Source organism: Mus musculus, chromosome 7, assembly GCF_000001635.26.
Source record: "Mus musculus strain C57BL/6J chromosome 7, GRCm38.p6 C57BL/6J".
In the NCBI taxonomy this organism is placed as follows: domain Eukaryota; kingdom Metazoa; phylum Chordata; class Mammalia; order Rodentia; family Muridae; genus Mus; species Mus musculus.
In genome coordinates, this window is record NC_000073.6 from 4,079,918 (window position 1) to 4,106,147 (window position 26,230).

Consider the following 26,230-nt stretch of genomic DNA (forward strand, 5'->3'; position numbering starts at 1 on the left):
AGGCTGGTCATGGCCAAGAAGAGACGAAGGGGGAAAAGAGAGAGAAGAGAGGGGGGAAGGCTAGAGAGAAAGAGAGAGTAAGAGGGAGAGAGGGAGAGAAGAGGAAAGTAAGAGAACAGAGTAAGAGAAGTGAAAGAGAAAGGAGGGGCCAAACAGCCCCTTTTAAAGTATGTTGCTATCTTTTCTGTTGTTAGGTAACTGGGGAGGAGTCTAGCCTGAAGGTCAGAAGCTTGGGACATTGCCTACGTGACTGCTAACCATGCTTCTCTTGTGGGGGCTGAGGGGGGTGGTAACTTAGACAGGAGCCAGAGTTCCAGGAGACATGAGAGAACTCCTTCTGTCCCATGTAGGTAAATTATCACTACCAGGTCCCGGGGTTCAGCATCTCAGCTCGACTGGAGAGCAGCCTGTCTGTGCATAGCCCAATGCCCCACAGTACCTGACTACAAAACGGAGTTGGGCTGGTTTCTCAAAGCCTGTGTAGCACAGGCTGGCCTAGAACTCTCTATGAAGCCAAGGAACTTCTGATCCTCCTGCCTCCTCCACATCTTGAGTTTTTGTAGGAGTTCACCACCACTTCCACTTCAGGCTGTAGTACAGCTCCAACCAAAGGCTTTCTGCATACATGCTAAGTGTAAGCCCCTCTTATAACTGAACTACATCCCCAGCCCGAAACTCCATTTTCTGGGAGGGGATATCTGAGAAAGAATTCCCTATGCAGTTCAGGCTGGCTTCAAACAGATGACCTTCTGGTTTTGTGTACCATTATGTCATCAACTCATTTTGATTCTGACTACTTCCTCCTTTTTCTATGTCAAAGTTGCTGACAAGCCATCCTGTGGTTTGTTCTTAACTGTCCTAAACCACAGCCGAGCTTACTATGGACTAAGCTTTTCACTGTAGAAAAAAATGGATGGAGGGCCAGAGAGAATCCAGATTCCCAACACACATAGCAGCTCACAACCATCTGTAACTCTAGTTCTAGGGGATCCAATATCCTCTTTTGCTTTCCAACGGCGCCAGATGTAAATGTAGTGCATAGATATAATTAAAGGCAAAATACTCATACATATAAAACAATTAATTTTTTAATGGATGGAGATGCAGCTTGGTGATAAAGCACGTTGGCTTGGCATGTTTCAGCCCCTGGGCTTTATCTCCAACACTGAAAAGATTAGGGAAATGCTGAGGACAGTATACAATGACAGGGAATGCCAGCAGCAGGCTGGGATGGAAAAATCTCAGAAGCTCGCAGCAGCTCCTTGTAAAACGGATGGCATTTGAGACCCTGAGAAGCATGAGACACATCCCTCCAGAGGACCTGCCATCTGAAATAAGGGACTGCCCACAGTAGGCCAGGATAGAGACATCTCAGTAACCCATGGCAGCTCTTTTTGTAAAAAAGAAAACAGTTGTTCCTATTTCTCCTAATCTTAGCCCTGAACCATGGCTGTATAGATTTTATTTGTTCATCACTGCTTTTCAGTAGGCCTTGGTGTGTATATTATTCTATTATATCTGACTTTTCTATTTCTTTCTCCTTCTGCTCTGGTGAAATCTGTGAAACTAGATGTTCCTTGATGTAATGATTCTTAAACAATTAAACATTGAGGCATACGGCACAGCACAGCACAATCCTAAAGGCCCAGGTGCATGCTGTTTGTTCTCATCTTGGAAACAGAGCAATAACTGCACAATGGTAGTTGAGATTCATGTTTGACTTGCAAATAAACTTTGAAGAAATTATTAGAAAATGAAATAGAGCCAACACTGAGACCTCAAGAAAGGAAAAAATATTGAAGTTATGAAATAAGTTTTGTAAAATATTTGAGAGTTCCTGGGTAAGAAAGTATAGAGTGCATAAAATTAAATATTAGTAAAAACTAAGTCAAAACATTGGGACTCTTAGGAGAGTCATTATGTGCAATGTACAGAAGCAGAAGGCTAGCAGAACTACTGAGTTAAGGGTTAATTTGATTCTTGCTGGCCACTGCTTGGCAGCTGTGCCCACATCATTTATCCTCAGAGTTTGACAGGAAAGTGCAAGTGTCTGACCTTGGAGCTCTGAGCTCTGAAGTATAATAAGTCCAAAGTTAAAGTTTAAATAATGATAAGTTTGCAATTATTATTATTTTGACCATAGGCCTGGGAATCAGGGAAGCTTGAAACCTTGTGGGACAACTGTAATTGTTGATTCTTTGTGGGATGTGGTTATTCTTTTAAATTTGATTTAGCAATGACTATACAATGTCCTTTTTCTTTTTTTAACCTGCTTTTGGAGTATTAATAAAAGACTGGGCCAAGAAAAAGGTGGAAGAGCAAGTGGAGAGCGAGTGAGGTGAGATTGCGGTGTGCATGAGGTGAGTAGAGAGAATGTGAGAGAGAATGTGAAGACTGAGTGAAGAGAGAATGTGTATGGCCAGTGTGTGTGAGTGAAAGGAGAGTGCGTGTGGTGTGTGTGAGGTGAATGTGAAGAGTGTATGTGTGAGTGAAAGGGGATGCACAGGGGTGTGTACAAGTGTGGAAGTTGAAGAAAAGCAAAGCGCACAAGAGAATGCAGTGTGGTGCAGCCTCAAGCTGCGAGAGAGAGAGAGAGAGAGAGAGAGAGAGAGAGAGAGAGAGAGAGAGAGAGAGAGACTTGAAAAAGTGCCTGTCAGTGAAAAGTAGTCTGTGTCTGTTTATTATGTGCCTTCCAGATATCCCTGATTCCAGTAGAGAACTCTGATCCTGTGTAGAGGCTGGACCCCGACAGGAAAAAGAGCAAATAAGACACAACATTATACACTGGAGTCTCTCAAAAACAGAAAGAAAGAGCAAGAGTTTGCAATTTTAAAATAAGCCAGAAACTGGGCAGTGGTGATGAATACCTTTAACCTAGCACTCAGGAGGCAAAGGCAAGCAGACCTCTGTGAGCTGGAGACCAGCCAGGGCTATAGAACAAGTTCGAGAACAGCTGGGGTTATGCAGAGAAACCCTGTCTCTAAGTAAATAAATGAAAATAGAACAAGGAAGGAAGTTGAGAAAGGCGATTGTACTTTGGGTAAGTATACAACTGTCTGGGGTTTGCCCATTCTGAAAGTGAAAGTAGCTGGTGTGGGACAAAGACAGATGGCAAAGAACAGGAACTAGGACTTCAGCAAAGCCACAGAATGGGATAGGTGGAGACCTCAGAGATGAACAGTGAAGTTACTGGAAATATGGAGATGCAGCAGGAGATGAGGTCCTCAGCTAGGTGGACTCAGAGAGGTAGAAATGACTCACTGAAACAGAGGTGACAAGGACTTTGGTTTTAGTGGAAGGAAAACAAAAGACACCGCTCAAACTAAAGCATAAAAATAAAGTAAAAAAACAGGTGGGGCTCACTTGTTCTTTCAGCACTTAGGAGGCAGGCAGAGGTAGGAGAATGGACAGTTGAGCAGCCTGGGTTACATAGTAACAATCTTATTTACAAACAAACAAACAAACAAACAAACCTGGGGACTGGAGAGATGGCTCTGTGGTTAATTATTAAGAGCAGTTGCTATCCTTCCAGAGAACTCAGATTCAATTCCCAACATCCACATATCTCAGTTATCCACAGGTGACCCAGTGTCCTCTCCTACCCTCTGTGGGCACTAGACATGCATATAGAACAAGACTTACACGTAGGCAAAATACCCATGCACAAAATTTTTTAATAGAGCTCAAGAGATGGCCCAGCAGTTACTATCACGTACAGGGCACCTGGGGTTTGGTTCTCAGCACGCATATCAGGTGACATAGAACCTCCTATAACTACAATTCCAGGGAATCTGAACTCCATGAACACCTGAACATGCACACACTCATGCACACATACACAGAAAAATCTATTTTAATTTGCAAAGACTGTATCAGATATGCAGATATGGTGGTGTCTTACATGTATACAGACAGTGAGGGTTGGAGGGAGGGAAGAAGGGAGAGAGAGAGGGAGAGAGAGGGGGGGAGGGAGAGAGAGAGGGGGAGGGAGAGAGAGAGGGGGAGGGAGAGAGAGAGAGACAATATATGGAAATGAGACAGGTGTTATCCTAAGCTCCTCTCCCTATGGTGATTCCTGTGTTAAATAATAAGAATTCCAATCTTCTAGTTTTTTAGTCTAAAATAAAATACAGCATTATTCTCCACACTTCCTTTTCCTCATACCTCAGCAAATTATGTGTGTCTGTTCCTCACAACTCTCCAAGGCCAGCACACATCTCACAACCTCCACCCTCAGCTATCATTTGTAGAGTTACATGGACTCCCCTTGGCTTCTCCTAAGATGCTACCTCTAACCTGCCCTGGATAAGATGGTGAAAGTAATCTGTTAAAAGCCTGTCAAATCAGGGAGATGAGGGGCATTCTGGCAAGAGTGACAGATGACATAATAGCACGAGGTGCCAAGAAGGACACCCACACACGGTACCAGTCTAGTTCGTCTCAGAATTTGTGCTCTTCCATATGAGAGGGGGTAATGTGCCAACTTCACGTCTGTCATTCTTGGAAATCATTCCCTTGAGAGCAGAAGTTTGTCAGGAGCAGGAGAGGGGTGCTGGGGAGACGCTTCCATAGATAAAGGTTCTGAGCGAACATGACAGCCTGAGTTCAGTTCCCAAAACCAACAGCAAGCCAGATGTGGGAGCTCATGTCTGTAATCCCAGCACTTCTGCACTGAGATGAGATGCAGAGGCAGGAAAATCACTCGGAAGCAACAGCAAGAGAGACTCTGTCTCAATGAGATGGAAGGAGAAGACCAACTCTTCATGAACATTTTCTCCTGACCTCCATGCATGTGCCATGGCATACACATAGAGCACTTATACTCACACACACACACACACACACACACACTCACTCACTCTAACATGCATGCACACACACATACATACAGATACATACAAACATACGTTTGCACACACACATACACATATATATATATATATACACACACAAACACATACTCTTAAATGCTTAAAACTCAAAAGTAGCTGAGGAATTGGACATTGATGGTTTCTTGGAGAAGTAGAATTATTTTTCTGTGGAAGAGTGATAACTTGTATGTTGCTCACCTATGCCCCAGTGCATAACTTCACATACATACATACATACATACATACATACATACACAGGCAGCAAGTACCTGGACTTAGGGTTTAGAACAAATAAACAAATAATTAAATAACAAACAGAAACTTTTAAAAAGAAGACATAAAATTGGAATAGAAATATGTTGGAAGAAATCATGAGAAGAATTAGATTGAGGTAGTAGGAAATGGATATGATCAAGATACATTGTACACATATATGAAATTTTCAAAGAGTAAATAATTGATATTAAAACTATGTATAGGGCTAGGCACAGAGGCACTTCTTTAATCTAAAGCAGGGCAGGGGGACCTCTGTGAGTTCATGATTGATTCTGGTCTACATAGTGAGTTTCAGGACAGTCTAGACTACCTAGAGAGACCATGTCTCAGAAAAACAAAAATATAAATGTATGAAACTGTATGTGGTGGCACATATCAGTAAATACTGATGTTAAATTATGTTATTATTGCAAGCACCCCTCTGATACTTAACCTCCTGAATATAAATAAGCATGTTGGGAGATGTGGAACAATCTATCTAAGTGATAACTTAAGTTGGACAACCTAGCTGTCCTTTTGCCAACACAGTCAACTTTGAGTATTCTAGAGATACCTTGCAGAAGCTACACAACAGTTGCAGCTGCCTGCTGTCAACACACAACCCTGGCTCCTGAAGTTTCAGCCTCAGCCATAACTGGTTGGAAAGTCTACAGTGAAGTGCCTCTCCAAATATTCCTACCCAGACCAGTCAAGGAGCACTTCCCCTGGTGGCCCAGCCAAGAGAATGTTGCAATTGGTACAAAAAAAACCCAGTGCTATAATTGGGGTGAATTCTGTTGTGGGGTATCTACCAGAAAAGACCTCTAAGACATGGGTTTAAGCCAATAGAAAAATTTTAATCAGCCAGCCTGCAACTATACTGGGTGTTTGGGATCCCAGTGTAGCATGGACTAAGCAGTTCTTGGGTGAGCTTTTAAACAAGAAAACCATGCCCTGAATTAATGTACTTCAGTCAGCAAGAACATTTATCCAGAAACAGACTACAGAGGTGAAAAGGTTAGTAAGGTTAGTACATTTAGAGATTGTCCTAGAACTGTGAATTTTGATGGGTTAGTTCTTCATTTTGGTAGGTAGTACTGGCTACATGCTGAGTTTTATGGTCTGAAAGTTACTTCCATCATGGAAGCAGTTGAGCTAATGTCTGGGAGCCTGTTACAAATTATAGGTAATACAGCAACTGTAGTGTGTGTGTGTGTGTTTATAAAAATTGTTTATAAAAGTTGATAAGTTTAGACAAGTAATACTTTTTAAACTATTTACACTGTATATAGTTTAAGTGTACAACATGAAGAGCTTTTAAAATAAATTTTGTATATGTTTAGGATAAATAGAATATGGTGTTTTAATTTAAAAAAATTCCTTTCAAGTAGGTTTTTACCCTCCCCCACTTGACACTTTTTTACATTCAAACAATACATGCATACAAGGAACCCTGCAGTGGGTCAGGAACACACACAAAGACACGTATACACGGATGAAAACTGCAAGGGAGACTTGTCAGGAAGATAAACGCTTTCAGCAAAAGAGAGAGGGGGTTAGGAAGTAGTGATGAGAGATGGGTCTTGAAAACTACTAAAATCTTGTGTGTCTGTGTCTGTGTGTTTGTGTATATGTGTGTGTATCTGTGTGTCTTTGTGTCTGTGAGTGTGTGTGTGTCTATGTGTGTCTGTGTCTCTGTGTCTGTGTGTGTGTGTGTCTGTGAGTGTATATGTGGATGTCTGTGGGTGTCTGTGGGTGTATATAGGAGGTGTGTCTGTGGGAGGGGGTGTCTGTGAGTGTCTATGTCTGTGTCTATCTCTCTGTGTGTGTGTGTGTGTGTGTGTGTGTGTGTGTGTGCGCGCACGCGCGAGTAGTTTTCAGTGGATTTTGTAAAATGGGGTAATCTGACAAATACTTTTCCAGTCTCCTGCTATCTACCAAGATAGAAAGCAGACAGACAAATCTCCTTGGTTACATTTGTATTCCTGCAGACCAACAGGAGAGACAAGATTGGAAGCCACAGGTACAATACAGGAGTCCCCTTACCATAGTTGCACCTCACTGCAGTTCATCAACCACTGTCACCCATAGCCACAAAATACTGAATGGAAAATTCCAGGAGTAAACTGTGTATACCTTTTCAATTATGTGCCTCTCTGAGTAGTTTGATGAAGTTTTTCTCAAAACAATACTCCGCCCAAAAGATATGGTAATAACTTCTATTACAGTGTTTTATGGTTGTCCTGTTTTATTTTTAGTGATGGCTGCTAGGCCTTGTGCCTAGTTTATACACTGAGCTTTGGCAGGGGTTTGCAGGGGGGGGGGGGGGATGCAGGCACATAGTATATATATAGATTCAATACTCGTGTGGTTTCAGGCATCTGCTGGGTGTCTTGAAATGAATTCCCCACAGATGGCAGGCTGCTGTGAGCTTGTTCACAGTCTGCTTAAAGTGATCAGAAAAGATAGTTGAGAAGCTTGCATCGGAGAGCTAGAGGGCCACAGACCCTCAGGAAGTACAGAATGCTGGGTCTAGAGTAAAGGGGTAGGAAGAGAGAAGGTGCCAGGTGGTTGACCCCAGATCACATGGGGCCCTGTCACTCTTTGAAGTTACCCTGAGTAAAAGAGCAAGTATCACAAACTGTCCCAAGTTGAAGACACCTCCAGTGGTGAGTCTCTTTTTCCTAGACTTCCTTTATAAAGCGGAACTACTCACACAGAGGTCTGTCATTGCAGCAACCCTGAAACAGTCTCATCCATCTTCCTCAGCAGCCACCCACCCCTTCCTTCTCATGGCTCTGCATTGAGTTGACTTCTGAATGCCTATGATGGGGATGGGGCTCTCAAGGAGCACCTCACATATGTGGCATAGTAACCTCTGAGTTGTACAGTACACACCTCACAGATCTGTGCATGGTGAGTCTATAATACTCCCATTGTGTATCTGCAGAGGCTAGTGTCTGCAATATTATTTTGCCAGGTGATAAGATATCTTAACTTCTCTCATGTGTAAGAAAAAGATAGCATTAGAAGCATCCAAAAGAGGAACATAAACATAGGAGCTTCAATGCCATTATTAATAAGTAAAATAAATTGCTATACAGGGCGGGTAATGATGACAGGGTTTTAGACACCAGATTGTAACTATGTACAGTCACTGGGATCAGATGAGGAATTGCAGCCCAGCTGGCTCATTGTACCAGGAACTCCCACAGCCAGCGGAGTAATTATAGACACTAGATCTGCTGGGTGATTACCATGCAGTCGTGGAGTCCAAAGCAATAATAGCATGGTTCCAAACCCAGGCAGTAGGCAATAACTAGAGACATGATCACAACTCAGAGGCAGAGGGATGTTCCTGAAACATCAAGCCTCAAGAGGCCGAGGAGAGCTCCGCCACCCTCAGAAGTCCCCAAAAGTTGAATGACTCCCCCCGCCCTTTTTATTTGGTTCTTAGAATTAAACCTAGCTCTTTACATATGATATCAAGGACTCTACCACTGAGCCATGCCCCTATATTCTCACTGATGGATTCTAGGCAGGGGCTCTACCACTGAGCCACACCTTTTATTTCCCTTCCCCATTCAGCACAAGTCTTTTCCTCATATTCATGTTCTTTTGCTTTGTTTTGTGGCCCACTAAGTTTAATTAGGGCCATCTGTGGGACCATGAGTTTAAAACTATTCATTGGAGCCTGACAGACTCACCAGTGGGTGCAAAACTAAAGGCAATGATACACCTAACCCGCCAATCTGTCAGTATCCAGTAGTTCAGCACAGAAAGGTGGAACATCACAAGCAACTGCTCTATCCATAACTGACTGATAACTGGCCCAATCTTGTGCAAGGCCCAGTGCAGGTGACCACAACTGTTGGGAGATCATGATTACAACGGCTGGGTCCTGCTAGGGAGAAAGCATTTCACAGCTATCTTCTCCCTATCTTCTAGCTCTTACATTCTTCCTACCCCCTTTTCTTCAATGTTCCCCAGGCTACAAGGGGAACAATGTGAATATCCTATTTTAGGGCTGCACACTCAACAGTCACGTCGAACAGCCATGAGTCTCTGCATTCACTGCCATTCACTGCAAAGAAAAGCTTCTCTGACTCAGGCTTAGAGCAGGAGTTTTGGTGCTAGGAGATAGCTTGGTGCCATGACAATTTAGCTTTAAAAAAAAATGGAGCTCTTTCATTTTTATTGCCAGATAGTATTCTATTATGTGCCACAGTTTAGCCATTTGCCCACTGAAAAACAGCATGGCTGTTTCAAAAAACTCTCATCAAGAACCTATAATTAGAAAGGTCATAGGCCATAGTGGAGAACCTACTACTATTAGTCTGCTAAATGGATATAGTATTAAACAGATATATTATATTATATTATATTATATTATATTATATTATATTATGACTTATCATTATATCCATAGATTAGTGCATCTCTCAACCCTCAGAGAAGCTTCTTTCTCTAGAAGATGGGGTCATGGAGACCCACAACTTGTCAAAGTTCAGAGAAGAAGAGACTATGGCGTGCTCAGCCCTAAGATGGGGCAGAAAGATTTTAAGAGCCAGATGAGGTGGATGACCACAAGGAAACAGTGTTTTCCAAATCAACAGGACAGATGCACGTATGAACTCAGTGCTTGTTACAGCATGCACAAGACCGGTACAAACTCAAGTCGGATAAGATCCCAGCATGGGGCAGGAAGGTGAGCACAAAAATCCCAGCCCCAGCCAAGGATCTATTGACAATTGATAGCTGCTGAGAGAAGGAGAGTCAATGTTCTTCAAGGGTGTGGTCCCCTGTAGGCTGACTTCACATCAGTAGATAGCCACATAGCCAAGAGTATAGGGATGGCACCAATGGGACTCAGTGGGTTTTTAAAACAGAAATGAGGACACCAAGATGGGTGACAGTAGAGGAGGGTGCATCTGGCCTTCCCAGTGAACTCTCATTATTTCACTTGGCTAAGGGTCATTTTGTTCAACTGAGATGGAAGTCATGAAGCAGCTCTTTTAGCATCGGGTCCCTCTGATGTCCTTAATCAGGACACCTCTCAGCAGCACTCGGCGGCTGGAGAAAGGAACTCTCTGAGGCTCTCTGAATGCTCAGTAGTAGGGGCTTATAGCTATGCCTTCTCTGACTTCTGCAAGCCTGCTGAGTGCTTCTCTGACTTCTGCAAGCCTGCTGAGTGTGCCAGGGTCTGGCATCCATAGATGTCTTGTGCTCTTTGTGTTACTAACCCAACTCACTTTACGAACTATAGAGACAATAACTAAGCAATGCAATCATTAACAGGTTTTACTGTGGCCCACACTATATGAACATGAATGACGGAATGCAGAAAAGGGGTGTGCTAGTTAGTTAGTTGTTGTTATAAAATGCCCTGACAAAAGCAAATTAAGGAAGAAAGGGGTTTATTTTGACTTAGGATTCCTGAGGAATCAAGTCCCTCATATCAGGAAAACAATGGAAACATGTAAGGCTAGATAGGGTAGCAAGAGTAGAAAGTGAGCTAGTCACATTTTCATCTGCACACAGGAGGCAGACAGACATACAGACTGAGACAGAAACAGGCAGTCACTGAGAGAGAGGAAGAGACAGAGACAGAGAGAAAGTGAGAGAGTGACAGAGGGAGACAGACAGAGAAACAGAGACAGACAGAGACAGAGAGCTAGAGAGACAGAGACAGAGAGAGATCAGGAAGTGGGATGAGGCTATAAACCCTCAAAGCCCATCCATGGTGATATACTTCCTCCAGCAATGTTCTACTTCCTGAAGGTTCCATAACCTTTTCAAAGAGTACCACCAATTGGGGGTAAATGTTCAAATGTTCAACTACATGAGGCTATGTGGCAGGGAGCGTTTGTTTTTGTTTTGTTTTGTTTTTTTCATTCAAACCACAGCCAGGGAAGTCTCCCAGCCTTCTCTGTGAATAGTGAGAGAAACCCTGCTTATAGCCAGTCGAGACTACACACTAGCTGTCACCGGTTGGTACTGTTCCTTCCCAACCAGAGTAACACAGCTGTGAAGGGACGGACAGGAGTGGTCACTGATAAAGTTATCTGGAGCAGTTACTGGCAAGATCATCTAAGGGCTCTCTAAAGCTGTCAAGGCTTAAGGAAAGTTACTCAAATCAGAGATGCTGTTGGCATGGCAGTCACAATGATAATTGTGGTCCCAACAGTAGAAACAAAGTACCTTGGGGAGCCTGTCAGATTTGACGTCTGTCCCAGGTGTCAGTGGCTCGATCGATCCCTGGCTCTCTTAGCAGCCGCAGGGTATTTAAAGCACTCACCACAGTTAGAATAATGGCTGAGGAAGCAGATGCTTGATTAGCAGCTCACATGATGCCCCCAGGGAGTGGCTATCTACTCCAGTGAGCCTTCAGACACAGCAGCGGTGTCACCCACAGACCTGCTAGATGCTTAACTTGGTAACTAAGCTCATGATTCGGATCCAGATTTGTCACTGTCCTCCCTGGGGTAGTCGCCCGTTCTGCTCCCAGGAACCTCCTGATAGAATTTAGGCAAAGGGGAAACGTCTAGACAGCTTTCAGTCAAGCAACTAAATTGCTGGTACCTGGGGGGAAACATTGTGGTAGGCCGGCTGAAAGATCTGATATGGAAGTAATTAGTCATCTTCAGTGAACTTTATCTAAGAACATTTAACCCCCATCCAGTATCCTAGGGAGGGCTAAATTCTTCATATCCGGCTTAATTCCTGACATTTCTTTTTTCCCTTGCTCCTCAATCAGCTGTGCCCTGTGCTCAGAAATGATGGATGCAAAAATAAAGCTTCCTAATTCAGCTCCTGGTGCAAAGAAAAAGCATTTTTCTTTCTTTCTTTCTTTTTTCATTTTAATATTTTTATGTAAGGTCTCATTATATAGCTCTGATGGTCTAAAAATTCACTATGTAGAACAGACTGTCCTCATACACAGAGATCTTCCAGCCTCTGTCCAGCCACTATTTTACCTGGCTCTATTTTTTAAGATTTAGGTGTATTTAGTTTGTGTGTTTGTGTGTGTGTGTGTGTGTGTGTGTGTGTGTATGCCACACTTGTGGAGGTAAAAATACAACTGGTGAGAGTTCTCTACTAGCCATGTGGATCTAAATGCCAAACATACTTTCCCACTGTGGTAATTCTAGTGAGAAGTGAGAATAGCCCCCACAGGCTTATAGGTTTGACTGCTTGGTGCCCAGTTAGAACTGTTTGGAAAGGACTAGGATGTGTTGTCTTGTTACTGAGGTGTGATGTGGGAGGGGCTTTGGAGCTTCAAAGGCCCACACCTGCCCAGCGATTCTCTCTTTGTCTGCTGCCCATGGATCAGGATGTTCTCAGCTACGTTTCCAGAGTAGGTCTGTGTGGTGGTTGGAATAGGTATGGCCCCCTTAAGCTCACGTGTTTGAATTCTTGGCCAAGCTTAGAGAGAGGCACTATTAGGAGTTGTGGCTTTGTTGGAGTAGGCATGATCTGGTTGGAGGAAGAGTGTCCCTGTGGGGGTGGCCTTTTATATCTTGTGCCCAGTGTGGCACACAATCTCTTCTTCTGTCTTCAGCTCAAGAGGTACTCTTGAGAGTACCTCTCAGCTCTTTCTCCAGCACTATGCCTGCCTGCACTCTGCCATGTTTCCCACCATGAAGATAATGGACTAATCCTCTGAACCTGTAAGCCAGCCCCAATTAAATGTTTTCCTTTATAAGAGTTGCCATGGGCCAGGATGGGTGAAGAAGGTTAAGGGAAGAGAGAAATAAGAAATTAGTGCTAACAGTTTTAAGTTTTCCTTCTTGGATGATTAAAATATCCAGATGTTGATTGTGGCAAAAGCTGCCCAATTCTGTGAACGTAGTAAGAGCAGTTGGCTTGTGTTCTTTAAATTAGATAACTGGGAGCCAGAAAGATGGCTCAGCAGTCAAGAGCACTTACTACTCTTGAAGAGGACCCAGAGTGTGTACTCATTATACACAACATCTGTAACTCCAGTTCCAGGAGATCTAACACCCTTTTTCTGGTCTCTACAGACTCCTGCACACACATGGTACACATATATATATATTCAGATACACATATACACATAGTAATTGCAAATAAGTTAGGCAGTATAGCAAGGCCAGTTTCAGGTTGGCAAGATGGCTCATTGAGTATGATGCTTGCCTCCAAGCCTGACAACCTGAGTTCATTCCCTGGGACCTATATGGTAGAAGTAGAGAATTTGACCTTTGACCTTTACATTTATGCTCTGAGACATGTATGCCTTCTCCTCTTGCACACACACACACACAAAATAAATGTAATTAAATTATCTGAAGAAACAAGAATTTTCTAAAGGCTGATGTGGTAGTCCATTTTTTTTTATGGAATCTTAGCATTTGGTAGGTCGATGCAGAAGAACTCAGACTTCAAAGACATTTTAATTAGTTTGAAGCCAGCCTGAGCTACATGAGACCCTGTCTGGATGGGAATAAAACATGATTGCAAAGATGTTAGGCAGTTCATGAAATCTAAGTAAAGGGTAGAGAATCAAGCTCTGAGGCCAGGCTTGGCAGTTTATGCCTGTAGATAATTCCAACACTCAGGAGGGTTGGTAGATGAATTGCCAGAATTTCAGAGACAGCCTGTGCTACAGAATGAGACCTGCTACCATATCCCATCCCTTATCATCCCTCCTCAAAATGACTCAGAGGAAGCAAGGTAGAGACAGACTATTGCTCCAAATTTGGACCAGTGTGAAAGATGCTCCTGTTTAGGACTGGAGGTATAACTCAAATGTTAAAGTCTTTGCCAAATATGCACAAAACACTGGTTTTCATCCCCAGTGTCAGGTAAACCAGATGTAGTGCAGGCAATCCCAGCAGATGTAGTGCAGGCAATCCCAGCACTACAGAGGTGAAAGTAGGAGGTCAGAGTTCAAGGTCAGCCTAAACTCCATGAGATCAAGAGACTCTGCCTCAAGGACAAGGGAATGAAAAAATTGAAGAAGAGAGGAGAGGAGAAAGGAAGAAAGGAAAAGGGGAGAGGGAGGGAAGAGAAAGGGAGGGAAGGAAAGAAAGGAGAATGGGCAACTAGGTACACCATCATTCTTTGTATCTCTGTCTTACCTTTCCCCAGAGAAGCCGCACATAGAACCGTGAGATAGGTGGAGTACGGAACTGACTCAATAGGGTAACACTGGGCAAGCAAGTACTTTGGCTTCCATAAAAGAAGGTAAAGCAAGAGTCCCCAACAAGCCCCAGATGGATGGAAACTTTTTCCAAAAAAAGAAAAGGAAAAGAACTTCCATGCTCAGAGCCAAAGATGGCAACCATGATCTGTCCCTGTGCATACCATCCAAGGTGATGCCTTAAATAAACCCTCCTGTACCTCCTGCCTTCCCACACACTTGCTGCCAGGTGCCCAAGGAGGATTTCTTTTCTGTAAATAAGTGACTGACAGTCCTGTGGGTGAGAAGGTTGAGCTCTTCAACAATTCAATATGCAAATTTTTCAAACATAATGGTTAAAAGAATTTGACAATGACTATCTACTCATATCCTGCTTGAGCTCTTCCAATAGCAGCTTACCCCGAATGGTTTTATAATATAGCATTTTTATTAATTATTTGAGAATCTCATCCTTTCATGCAATGTTCTTTGATCATACCCACCTCCCCTAACTCCTCTCAGATCCATCCTTCACCCTTTCTTACTTTGAGTCCTCTTGGGTTTTTTGTTTGTTTTTTTTATTTTAATAATCCTCAAAGCACAATTTCTGCTACTCATACACTCATCTGTATAGGGTCATACACTGGAGCTTAGTGGACTTACTAGGGGCCATGCCTCTAAAGAAAACTGACTCTCCTTCTCCCAGAAGCCATCAGTAACATCAGTAACAGAAGCAACAGTTCCTCAGCTAATTAGGGGGACTAGTGAGTCCTTCCCACCACCATGCTGGATTGTCAAATGCATGATTTTGTACAGGCATCAACAGCTCCTGTTTAGTTCATAAAATACTGCAGTTCTATATTTTATGCCCTCCTTGAAGCTCTCAGAGTCTGAACCACCAACCAAAGAACATACATGGGCTGGACCTAGGCCTCCTGCACATATGTAGCAGATGTGTGGTTTGGTCTACATGTAGGTCCCAAACAACTAGAACTGGGGCTATCCCAAAAGCTGTTGTCTGCATGTGGAATATGTTCTTCTAGCTGGGCTGACTTGTCTGGCCTCAGTAAGAGAGGAAGCACCTAGCCTCAGAGTGACTTGAAGTGCCCCACCCACTCAGAAGAGAAAGGGAAAGGGGATGGGGAAGAATTGTGGGAGGGAGGACTGGGAGGGAGTAGTGATCGAGATGTAAAGAGAATAAGCAAAAAGTTAAATTTAAAAAATACATCAGTCCTGTTGTATCCAGAAGACACTGTTTAGCTTGCATCCTACCTGGCCTCTGGCTCTCAGAATCAGCCTCTCTCCTTCTGCATGATGATGATCCCTTTGGCCTTGGAGAATGAGTGTGATAGAGATGTCCTGTTTATGGCTGACCAAGCCCATTCAGCCAGTCAACAGGTTCTCCAGTGCAGGAGTGAGGATTAAAAAGAAAATAACAGACAATTAGACAACATTGTAGAATTACCATAGTCAGTTCTGAGACTGAAGGCAGGTTTAATTTCCCAATTTGCTTTTATACCATTTTAATTACATGCAAGTATTAAGGTCAAGCCATATAATAAGGAACTAGCAAAGCAATAACCAAAGTCCAGTGATTACTCCTGTGACAGTTGTTTCCAAGGGCTTGACAGAATGACCAAAATATCTGAGCCCACTTCCTTGTCCAAGCCCAAAATCTTGCCTTGTGAGGAGTGGGTGTGGCAGCAGTCCCAAGAAGGCGCCAGGGACTGCAGCTAAGTCTTATAACTTACACCTGACTTCCTCATACACCTGAAAATAAGCCACGACCATCGTGAGAGCTGCACAGGTGCACCATGATGCTGGCGGTTTAAACAAGTCCATATTTGGTGGAGACATGCCCCTGCTACCCTGATTGACTGAAGCTGCGTGCCTGGTGAGGTGACGTGGCCTGCTGTGAGTGGATGGGGACTGAGTATATAAGAGTGAGAGGCCCGGGGTTCGGGGGAGATAGATGAGGAAAAAGATGAAGCGAGAGAGATAAAGTTGAGAGAGATAAAGTCGAGAGAGATGAAGACGGAAGTTTGCTAAATAAATTGCTGTTAGAAAGACTGGTGGTCGTGTCGTTCTTGCTGGTCGAGAGCGGACGCAACATTGCCTTAAGCCTACTCCTTTTGTTCCACCCTAAGATTAAAATTCCTGCCTTAACCTACTTTCCTATTATAACCTAAAGTTAGATTCTTGCTGGAACTTCCTTCCTTATCATGCCCTGATGTCAGATGCCTGCCTGAGCTTACCTCCTCATCATGGCCTAATGTCAGATTCCTGCCAAGCGGCCCCCCAAAAGGCTCTCCACATATAGCCGAGCAGTTTACACTCACTTATTCTCTGCTGAAGTATGAGCAACACACTAATCATTGGGTGTAGAGATGGAAATGAAGAGGGCAGTTTGATAGATACTATGCCCATGTCTTAGTTAGTGTTTCTATTGCTGTGATAAAATACCATGGCCAAAATCAACTTGGGGAAGAAAGGGCTTATGTTAATCTTACATTTAAGTATCAGTCCAACAATAAGAGAAGTCAATGCAGGAACCAAAGCATAGAGGATACCACTCACTGGCTTGCTCCTTAGGGCTCACTCAGCCTGCTTTCTTATACAAGTCAGGATCACCTGCTCAGGGTTGTCTCTTGAGAGGCTCTGACAGAGCCTAACCAATACAGATGCAAATACTTGCAGCCAACCATCAGACTGAGCACAGAGACCCCAATAGAGGAGTTATGGGAAGGACTGTAGGAGCTGAAGGGGATTGCAACCCCATAAGAAGAACAGCAATATCAACCAACCAGACCTGCTCCCCCTCAGAGCTCCCAGGGACTAAACCAACCAAAGAGTACAGATGAAAGGACCCATGGCTCCAGCTACATATGTTGCAGAGGATGGCCTTGTCTAGCATCAGTGAGAGGGAAGGCCCTTGGTCCTATGAAGGCTTAATGCTCCAGTGTAGGGGGATGATAGGGCAGTGAAGGTAGGAGTGATGGGGGGGGGGCACCTTCATAGAAGCAGAGGCAGGGGGTGAGTTAGGGGGATAACATTTGAAATGTAAATAAATAAAATATTCAATTAAAATACATTAAAAAAAAGATTTTCTCTTTCCCAGCTATTTTTAGGTGTGTGACAAGTTGACAAAACCCAGTAGAATCCAGTTAGCAGAATAGTAGTCACATGGCCTGTGAGCTCCTCCATAGGTTCCTGGCCAGACTTATAGCACCAGGTGTGAGCTTCCTTCTACCAATATTGTGGCTCAGTTACACATGCGAATGCTTGCTTGGATTCCTGTTAGGTGAGTGCTGAGCTCTGGAACTCCTAGGTCCTCTGAAGAAATTGGAATTTCATTTCTCTAGATATGCCTCTCATGTTTAGTCACACAGGGTTGTTGTTTTAGTGCTGTTGATTACTGGTTTTGTTCATTTTTGAGACCAAATTCACAAAACGTGGAACTAACCACTGACTATTTTAAAATTTTCTTTAACATCAACTTATTGTATAGTGAGGCAGGGGCAGGGGGACATGTGAGTGTCAGAAGACCACTTGAGTGAGACAGTGGGTTTCAATAACTGACCTAAAGTTGTCAGGTTTATCAAAAAGTGCCTTTACTCACTGGACCATCTCACTGGCTGTTTTAAATGTGTAAATTGATGGGTATATCCATACTTAACCTAACTCCAAGACAAATTCATCACCCTGAAAGGAGATTCCATCCCATTAAGCAATCATTCCAAGTCCTGGGCCAGCAGCTCTGAAAATCAGTGATCTGCTTCTGTTGGCATGATCTTTGATATACATGGATTCTCTCTCATCATATGCACCCATGTTCCAGGTATCGATGTTCATCCCATTTCTGGCTGAGTAACATTTATTTTTGTGGAATGCTGGTTGGAACCTAAGAACTGAAACATGCTAGGCAAGTGGTCTACCACTGAGATACATCCCTGATCCCCTTTTCTTTTATTTTGAGACAGGGTTTCACTCTGGAGCTCAAGCTGGTTTTGAACTTGTATCCTCTCCTGTGTTAGTCTTCTGAAAAGTTGTGCTAACAGGTCTATACCACCAAGCTGGACTGAATAATATTCTATTGCATGGTCATATCATGTTTTGCTTACACTTTCAACCACTGATGGGTTACTTCTAACAATCTTCCCACTTCCTTGTGGAGCCCTGGAGTTACAGGATTTAGCTGTGGGCCCACACAACCGGTCCTCAAATCCCAGTTCTACTATCCCTTATTTGTGTGATGGTGGCCAGATGGCGCACCTTCTCTGAACATCTGTTTTCTTGAATACAGAATGGCATTAATGACTGTGTCTGACTCACAGGGTGGGTGTGAAGGTCAAGAGAGTTAGTCTATGATGAGTGTCTGTGGAAGAGCCATTAACTCTTTTCACTGGAATGGAAGCTGATGTGTTTGTGCAGCCAAGCCACAAATGCACTAGGAGGGAGTTAAGTTTAAACTCACACTCAGGTCCCACAGATAGACCTAGTCTTCCACCCCACCCCACCCCACCCTTCTCTTCCTCCTCCTCCTGGTCCTCTGTTTCTCCTTTTCCTTTTCCTTCTTTTTCTCCTTCCTCTTCCTTCCTCCTTCTCTTCATTTGGAAGTCCCATACCCCTAGGAAACACCCCAGAAGTCATAATAACGGTAACATCAGCTGAAGAAATGTGACCACTGTGGAGGTTTCATAAGAATAACCCCCTCAGAATCATGTATTTGAATGCTTGACCATAGGGAAAGGCACTATTAGGAGGGGTAGTCTTGTTGGAGTAGGTGTGGCCTTGTTGGAGGAAGTGTGTCACTATAGGGGCATGCTTTGAGGTCATACACGCTGAAGCTACACCCAGTAGTATGAGTCACAGTCTCCTCCTGCTGCCTTCAGAGCAAACTGTAGAACTCTCAGCTCCTTCTCCAGCACCATGTCTGCCTGGTTTCCTGCTCTGATGATAATTAACTAAACCTCTGAAACAGTAAGCCAGACCCATTAAAGATTTATAAGATTGCCATAGTCATGGTGTCTCCTCACAGCAATGAAACCCTACCTAAGACAACCATCATGGCAGGAAAAAATAAGAGTGATAAAACACATACAATAGATTATTACCCAGTCTATGTTTCTATGTTCCTGATCTAGTCTGCTTCACTGGTGGTGTGATAAAATGCTGACCAAAAACAACGTGGGAGGGAAAGGATGTGTTTGGTTTACAAACTGAAGTCCATCATGGAGGAAAGCCATGGAAGACAAGACTCTCAAGTGAGAACCCAAGGTGAGGGAGCAGGGGACAGGAGCTGAAGCAGAGACCATGGAGGAACACAGTTTGCCTTTGTATAAACCCAAAAGCCACCAGTACAGGGATGACCCTCCCTTCACATATCAATCACCAATCAAGAAAATACCCCAAAAGACATGCCCACAGACCAGTCCAACAGAGGCAATTCCTTTGTTGCAGTTCCCTCTTCCCAGGTGACTATAGTTTGTGTCAACAAAAACTAACCCACACAGTCCCCTATTATTAGAGGATACCTGAAAATATGTTTACTCTGTGATTAGAAAGCAAACCTCACAGGACATGGTTAGCATGACTCCAGTCCATTTGAGACACCCAGAAGGCAAATCCAGGGTCAGAAAGCAGATTAACAGGGGAGAGAAGAAGAAGGGAATTAGTTCTTTAGGGCACGGATCATTTTGTGGGCTTGGGAAGATGCTCCCACCTCACAAGTTTGAGAACATAAGTTCAAATCTCTGGAACCCACACAAGCTGGGGAAGGTAGCATGGGTCTGTGATCTGAGCACTCCTTCAATAGGATAGGAGATGGAAACAAGAATCCCTGTGGGACAGCTAGCCTGGAGTACACAGCAGCAAACAAAAAGACCCCATCTCAAAAGAGGACAAAGGCAAGGACCAACACCCAAGGTTGTCTTCTGGCCCTCATATCAAACACACATACACAATTACAACAATGTGTATATGTGTTGAGAGGATATCAAGAGGATATCAGAGGATCACTTTCAGAAGCTGGATCTGTTTCCACCTTGTTGAGGCACACTCTTGTTTCCGCCATGCCATGTACCCAGCTGGTTCATAAGCATCTAAGTGATAGAATTGACCCTGGGTCCTCGAGAGGAGCACCCAGTGCTTCTAGTCACTGAGCCATTTCTCAAGCTGCCTTTTTTTCCCCCTTAAAATGTTTTCTCTTTTTGTGTTTTGAGACACAAAAAGTGTCTCTACATAGTCCTAGCTGTCCTGGAGACTAGGCTGGCCTCAAACTCCTAACTCTACCTCTCATCTTACTATAGGAGTAGTAGGATTTCACATGCATCCCACCACAGCATCTGGCTTTTTTAATGGGTTCTGGGCATCCAATTCCAGCCTTTGGGTTTGTAAGTCAGGTGCTTTTACTCATGGAGCCATCTCTCTGGTCATGAATGTTTAGGAGATGATAATGCTTGCAAAAAAGCCCTAACCTCAGACAGCTGGTTGGCACTGAGGACCCTACTTGCAAATGTCCACTGACAAAGGGATTTGGCTTTTCCCATCCCTTTCTTGCTCAGATCATCTCATGTGACTTTCTCTCACTCCATAAACTTCCAACCAACGTTCCTTTTCCCTTTTTCTTTTTTCTTTTCTTCTCTCCCCCCCCCCCCGCCTCCATCCCCCTCCTTTTTTGTTTTTGGTTGGTTGGTTTGGTTTGTATTGTTTTGTTTTTGTTTCTTTGGGTTATTGTGTGTGTGTGTGTGTGTGTGTGTGTGTGTGTGTGTGTGTGTTTGAGGCAAGGTCTCTCCATGTTGCCCTGGCTGTCCTTGACCTTGATATAATACTAGATTGGTCTTGAACTTACAGACATCCATTTGCCTCTGCCTCCCAAGGACTGAGATTAAAGGCATGTGTCATCAGGCCTAGCACACTTCTTTAAAAATGATTTCATTGCATTCTTCAATGAGCCTACGAGGAAAAGCAACAGAGAGAAAGGAGAGGAAAGACAAAATGTGCATTTGAAAATACAGGAGCTGCTAGGTTTTGCTGCCTTTTTCTTAGTTGGTGGCGCATCGCTCCATGCCTGTCATGCTATAAATAAAATAATTTAATTGTATCTCACCTGCTGGAGCAAATGCATCTGCAGCATTGAGGCCCACACACATTTCTTGCCAAGTTCCATTCAGAACCTACTGCTGTGCTCGGAATCCTGCAGCACCTTCTACTGCTGGGAAATAACCTCTGAACGTCCTACCACCATACTTGTGACTACTGCAGAGCTCACCCCGCTGGCTCCCAGACCCAGGCTTTAGCAATTCTCCAGCTCACTTCAACCAGCTCTCCCCAAAATGTCCTCAGAGTCTTCAGCCCTGTACAGGGCCTTTGCATTTGCTGTGACATCTGCCTGGGTCAGATCTGACATCTGGCCTGCGGGTCCTGCATACGCATGGTGCACACACACACACACACACACATACACACACACACATTTATACATACTGGCAAAACACTCATACACTTAAATAAATTTTAATTTAAAATGTTTTAAATACTTCTCCTGGATATTCCAAATAAAGCAGGTCCCTCTTTGTGCCCCATCAGACCTTCATATCCATACTCTATCTCTCCTCCTACATGTGTGGTCAAATGGAGAAGGTTGTGTGCTACTCACAATCCACAGCCACCACCGCCTGAGTCATGTCCAAAATTTGTATCAGGATACTTACCTAGAAGAAGAGACACCATAATCACAAAGGTCGTTTTCCCCGGGTGAGGCTTATCCATCACATCCAGAACATCTTGATATTCTGACCCCTACAGTTTCCCCAAATTCAGGAAACTCAACTGCATATTTGGTGGTAGTGAGGAACTGTATTCATGCTCCCCTGTGGGAAAAATAAAAACATTTATATTATGAATCCCAACCTTGAATTAAATGGCATTTATAAGCCTTTTTGGGTGATTGGTTTTAAAGTTGTGAAGTTGAAGCTTCCACAATGGCATTAGCATCCTATATGGTGGGAAATACCCTAGAACTAGATTGATCGATCTGTCTGTCTGTCTGTCTATCTATCTATCTGTCTGTCTATCTGTCTATCTCTCTGTCTATCTGTCTGTCTGTCTGTCTGTCTTCCCTCCCTTTTTTGTTCTCCGCACTATGTGGGGATTAAGATGATTACATATCTGCAGCCTGAAAGACAATTTTCAGAACATTCTAGAATTTCCCCACCCACCCACCCATTTTTGCCCACTTCTAGGGAAGCCAGATGTAAGGTAGTCTTTTGCAACAACCCACAGTGTGACAGGAACGTTAAACATGAAGATCCCGAGAGACTTTTCCCTGTCTAGAACTGTCTTTTGACGAGGCCAGTCTTGTGCAGACCCAGTGCAGGTAATGTGATCTACAGTAAGCTCAGGATTACACTGGCTGCATCATACCTATGACTGCATCATAGCCATGGCTGCATCATACCCAGAAGATGTCATTTCAGGGCCCTTCTCTCCCTGTCTTCTGGTGCTTACATTCTTTCTTCCCCCTCATCTGTAATGTTCCCTAAGTCTGAGACAGCAAGATACAAAAGCCTTGTTGAGAGGTGAGCATTCAACTGTCAGTTATTCTCAGCACTTTATACAGTGCAGGTTTCTGCTTTTACCACCATTCACTACAAAGACAAGCTTCTTTGATTAAGGCTGAGTAACAGCTATCTGTGGGGATAAATATATTTAGAAGGTAGTTTGATGCTATGTCAACCTAGCTGAGCCACAGTATGTGCTGTCCTCTGAGAGTCCATGAGTTCCCCAGATGAGTGTTTCTGATCAGATTTGCAGTGTCAAGCATGGATCTCCTCCTATGTAGAAGACCTCAAATCTAATCAGAGAATGATTGGTTATCCCAATAGCAGTCACGCTTCTATTACACAAGAGGATTAATCTTGCCTGGCAGGTTGGCACTGCTGTTTATAGATTTCTCACCCTGGATATTGATAAATTCTGGCTTGATAAATTATTGTCTTGAGTTCTGAACCTACTTACTGGTGATTCCACCGGGTTCCTATGGATACTTCCAAACAGGTGTTGAAAGCACTGGTTGAATATGAGTCTCCAGACAAAACAAAGATACGAACAGGAGTACAAGAGTTGAAGGGAGGAGGGAACATAACAAGGATTGGAGGGACATAAGAGAGAGTAGGTGAGAGCAATCTTGATAGAGTATACACATGTATGAAATTGTCAAAAATAAACTTATTAACTAAAAATAAACCAAAAGGGGGAGTAGATTTATATGGCCATATGGAAACAGTGCCGTCTAGGTGTTTCTTCTACAGCCCAAAGAGGAAGAATCCCAGGGAACTACGGTAGGAAATGTCCCTATCTGAGGCTGAAACATTCCAAGAGGAAGCAGGCTGCCCCAGTTCAAGGGACATTGGCTGCAGTTCTAGATAGTACCACTAGATGTCAGTATTCAGCGTGTCAGTGTTATGACCAAAAAAAAAAAAAAAAAAGGCAGGGGTGCAGGTGGGGTGGGGTGGGGGATATGCAACAAATTACTGCAAACCCAATACCTTACAAAAAGTCAGGTTGAGTTAAGGTAGCAAGGTAAACATCTCCTTCCAAAACCAATGGATTCCCGACTAACTGGTTTTGCATGTGAATCGCCTACTTTCAGCCTGTTTATTTTTGTTTGTTTGTGCTTTGACTTCTTGTGGTCTCCAAAACTCTGTAGAGGACTAACTTTCTAGACGTGCCAAGCAACGCATCTATTGTGAGGTTTAATCTGATTGTCAACTTGATTGGACCTGGGCTCAGCTAAGAGACACGCCTATCTAAGGCAGGTCATTTCTTGTGACCTGTGGACTGAAGGTCAGTGGCTCTCCATGAATCCTCTAGGCCTTCAATGCTAGATTAAGACAGCTGAGGCATCCAGCTAGATGGACTGGACTACTGGGCTCTCATCCTCTCTAGTGTCCAGACAGCCATTGTTGAGCTACCCAGTCCATATTGCACAGACCAATCTAATAAACCCCCTATATAATATCTAGTCCTGAGGCCCTGTTTCAAGAAAAATAACAGCAACAACAAAAACATTCTGTCAGTTCTATTCCTCTAAGGCATCTGTCCTCAGCTGTGGGTTGTGAGCCCTTTCGGAGGTTGAAAGATCCTTTCACAGGGGTCACATATCAGGTATCCTGCATATCAGATATTTGCATTATAATTCATAACAGTAGAAGAATTACAGTTATGAAGTAGGAAGGAAAATAATTTTATGGTTGGAGTCACCACAACATGAACTGTATTAAAGGATCGAAATATTTGGATGGTTAAGAACCATTGCTCTAAGTAAACCTAGTTAATATATTTATATGATTTTGGTTTCACTATGCAGACTACACAGTCTAGAACCTACCCCCAAAACACACACACACACACACACACACACACACACGCACACGCACGCACACACACACACACACACACACACACGCACGCACACACACACACACGCACACACACACGCACACACGCACACACACGCACACACACCAGCACACACACACACACACACACGCACACACACACGCACACGCACGCACACACACACACACACGCGCACACACACACACACACACACACACACACACACACGCACACACACACGCACACACACACACGCACACACACACACGCACACACACACACACACACACACACGCACACACACGCACACACACCAGCACACACACACACACACACACACACACACACACACACACACACGTGCTCAAGCCATCTACCCCCTTCTCTGTTGGGTCTGTCATGCTCTGGATGATTATTCTCTGTCATCAAGGCTTGGTTTTCACCAGGACTTGGGATTGAAGTGCATAGTTTACATATCAAAACAGACCTGGCCTCCAGGTTCTCCTAGCATCCCTCAGTCCCTAGCTGGCATACCTTGCCCACAACCTGGAACTTTCCAGCCCAGGGGTTGGGCTGCCCTTCCCCCAGAGGGGCTCTTTCCTATAAAATCTTCTCTCTGTCTCTCTCTGTCTGTCTCTGCCTCTCTCTGTCTCTGTCTCTCTCTGTCTGTCTCTGTCTGTCTCTGTCTCTCTCTCTCCTCACTTTCTCCCTACAGAGTCTCCCCTGGCCTCAATCCTTAGGGCCACTGAACTTGCCTGAGTACAGCTTCCCAATAAACCTGCCTTTAATATAATCTACTCTGGTTTGGATTGTCTCATTTCACTGGTGTCAGAGAAATAACCTATCAATCAGCACTCAAAAAAAAAAAAAAAAAAAAAAAAAGATAGAAAGAAAAGAAAAGTAGCAGGCATTAATGTCCTCAGAGCTGTTGTGTCTGGTCAGCGATTCACATGTCTGGGTTCTGTTCTGAGAAAGCATCTTGGAATCTGGAAGAGAAGAGGGAGGCTAGGTGGTGCTAGAGAAAGATGAAACCAAGACAGTCATTCTGATCAAGGTTCAATTTTAATGTCAGCAAACACGCTTTATAAAGAAGAGGGGAGGCCCATCTCTAGGCAAGTAAAGTTCTTTTGAAGTAGACAGATCAACCTTTTAGTGGGAACAACCTTTTAGTGGGAAGATAACAGTTAGGTGTTAACTCCGGAAAATCTTGGAAGAGAACCGGTTAGGCCTCAGGCAGGTTGGGCCTCAGGCAGGTAGTGGCACATCAAAGGAGCAGCACAGCAGGTGGCTCCGCTCAAGCGGTGGATGGTCACAGCCAGCCTTGCTGGGCTGGAAGGAGGTAACACAGAGCCACAGAAATTATTCAACATTAACTAATCCTAAAGTTGATTTTAGGATAATACAATAATGCCTCTTGCTCACCAAGTCCCCTATCCCCAGTACCTCCTGACAAGACTTGTGCTTCCCCATGAAGTTTTGTGTGGCGCTGTGTGGCGCCGTATCTACTAAAACTACCCTATCAATGTCTGTTCTTTCTTATCTGTTGGTTTCATCCTATCTA

General features: G+C 43.8%; 1 long non-coding RNA gene and 1 other non-coding gene across 2 annotated transcripts in view; one reads left to right on the forward strand and one right to left on the reverse strand.

Moving 5' to 3' along the window:
- Positions 1-26,230, reverse strand: part of 9430041J12Rik (RIKEN cDNA 9430041J12 gene) — a 46,604-nt gene that overhangs the window by 5,793 nt on the left and 14,581 nt on the right. Inside the window, exons 4-6 of the long non-coding RNA NR_033568.1 lie at positions 21,981-22,139; positions 21,119-21,222; positions 15,541-15,669 (exon numbers count right to left, since the gene is read on the reverse strand). This is a non-coding gene — a long non-coding RNA (RIKEN cDNA 9430041J12 gene). The remainder of the gene's footprint in view (positions 1-15,540; positions 15,670-21,118; positions 21,223-21,980; positions 22,140-26,230) is intronic.
- Positions 21,973-22,144, forward strand: Gm23741. The gene has a single exon (XR_003946977.1). It is a non-coding gene; the product is annotated as a U1 spliceosomal RNA (small nuclear RNA).